Genomic DNA, 1,895 nt, shown 5'->3' with positions numbered 1-1,895 from the left:
AAGTTGGTTTCTCTAGTCAAGCTATCAGCTACACTCTCCCTCACTGCCTCTTAGCACTGCACTGACCTGTAGTGTTATTTCCTCCCTGTCACCTTTTGATAACTCTACGGAGGGACCTCCTGAAGTTCATCACAAGTGTCAGAGAACAATTCTTGAATTTTTTCAAGAAAACAACGGCCCCAGGGCAAATAAGTGTTAGTAAGACTTGATTTGAATTTGTTGAGGCAGCTTCTACTTCTTTTCTTCAACAGGGCGCTAGCCTGAAATTCTTCTGTGACCAGAAGGAATACATTGGAAGAAGTGTCTACTACTGGAAGAAAATCCTGATTAGTTTGGAAACCATCAAAAAGAACAGAAATATTCCTGATCCGACTGATCCTCTCTTCAAACATTTCCACAGTGTGGACATTCAGGTGCAGATTGATCGATCTAAGATTAGAGGAAGGGGGGTTTATATGTCGGTACACGAGCTGATGGTTCTGGTTTCAGCCAGAAGATGGCTAAGCACGATGTCACACTGCACGGAACACCCCTTTGGCCAGTTTAAGTCAGCTGTCCTAATTCTGTTCCCTCCCAGCTCCTTGGATCCTTAGCTGACAATGGCCTCGGCTCTGTGCAGCATGCTTAGCAGGAGCTATAAACATCGGTGTGTTCTCAACACTGCTTTTCTCCTAGAACCAAAACATCTCATCACACCAGACACGCTGAATCAGAATGTATCTGATAAAGGGGGAAAGATATTTTTTGAGAACGTTTCCTAGTTGTAAAACTGTGTCTGCTTGGAAGGCAGCGAACTCCCTTAGCACCAACTTTGTTGAAGAAGTATTTTCTTGTCTTAGAGGAAGATGAGTGCTGCCATTCACCTCCTCCTACCTGATTTCTTCCTGGATGTTGGCATGCACTGGCTGTTCCAAGAGCTCACGCATATGTGAGGTGTGACTTGTCTTTGGCTTTGGTTGCAGGTCTTTCAGGTTGCAGGCTATGAAGAAGAGGCACGTATAGCGTTTGCGGTGCTGGATGCAGTTGAAGGCAAAACTGATGATGCCTTCCAAGCATTTGAAGCTATCAAGAATGTGGTTTCATACTGGAATCTTGCCGAGGTTGGTTCCTAACCTGCTTTACCCCAAATGCTTTTGCGTTACTGGCATTCCAGCTGATTCTTATTAATCCAAATGCTGTTGCTTAGCTTTGCCAAAGGAAGGCAGAGGAGATGGTGAGTGGTGATGTTTTGGCAGAAGAACAAGGAGAACACAAAGCCTACCTTCTTAAAAGAAAGCAGTACCTAACGAAGATCATTGATGAGTTCTCCTCAGATCTGTCAGTAGCTGACAAAGTAGTAATTCTTGCTCAACATCTTGTTGGGGAGATGCAGTGGTGTGGCTTACAGTTTCCAAGTGAAACCATTTGCAGCCTTTGCTCCAAGGCAAGTGAACACTTACTTGTTCCCCCAGACAAATGACTTGCCTGACTCCAGTGGGATGGGAAACTTGTGGGAAACTTCTCTAACACACCAGAACGTGCAATGTTTGGACTGCTGCAAATGACAACTTTTATGTCAACAAATAGCTTTTTCCCATTATCTTCTTAGTGGGTTGATAGTTTCCAAGCAGAATTAATGCTTGTGTGAATTGTCCTCCTGCATTAATTTTAACAGAGGTTGGGCTTTGCTGGGGGGAAAAAAAAAAGACAAGGAACCAAACGAAACCAAAGCACATTTCTGTCCTTCTGTAATGAAAGCCTTGTGAGCTGTTCTACCAGAGTTCAGAACGTAGCCTCTTGCTGTGAGGAAGAATTGCAATCATGACTTGTGTTCCAATTAATTTTCTAGCTGCCAGTGTCGATTGAAACTGTAATGGAAATGCTGAATGCAGTGATCCAGGCACTTGGAGAACTTG

The 1,895-nt window shown here is 43.9% G+C and overlaps 1 long non-coding RNA gene across 1 annotated transcript; it reads left to right on the top strand.

The window, feature by feature from the left end:
• Nucleotides 1-849: 849 nt before the first annotated feature.
• LOC116217740 lies at nucleotides 850-1,895 on the top strand. The gene is made up of 3 exons (XR_004162420.1): nucleotides 850-1,100; nucleotides 1,187-1,333; nucleotides 1,829-1,895. It is a non-coding gene; the product is annotated as an uncharacterized LOC116217740 (long non-coding RNA).

This window comes from Meleagris gallopavo, unplaced genomic scaffold (genome assembly GCF_000146605.3).
Source record: "Meleagris gallopavo isolate NT-WF06-2002-E0010 breed Aviagen turkey brand Nicholas breeding stock unplaced genomic scaffold, Turkey_5.1 ChrUn_random_7180001931666, whole genome shotgun sequence".
Classification (NCBI taxonomy): Eukaryota; Metazoa; Chordata; class Aves; order Galliformes; family Phasianidae; genus Meleagris; species Meleagris gallopavo.
The sequence above is the reverse complement of the archived record's forward strand: the minus strand, read 5'-3'. Positions and strand labels throughout refer to the sequence as shown.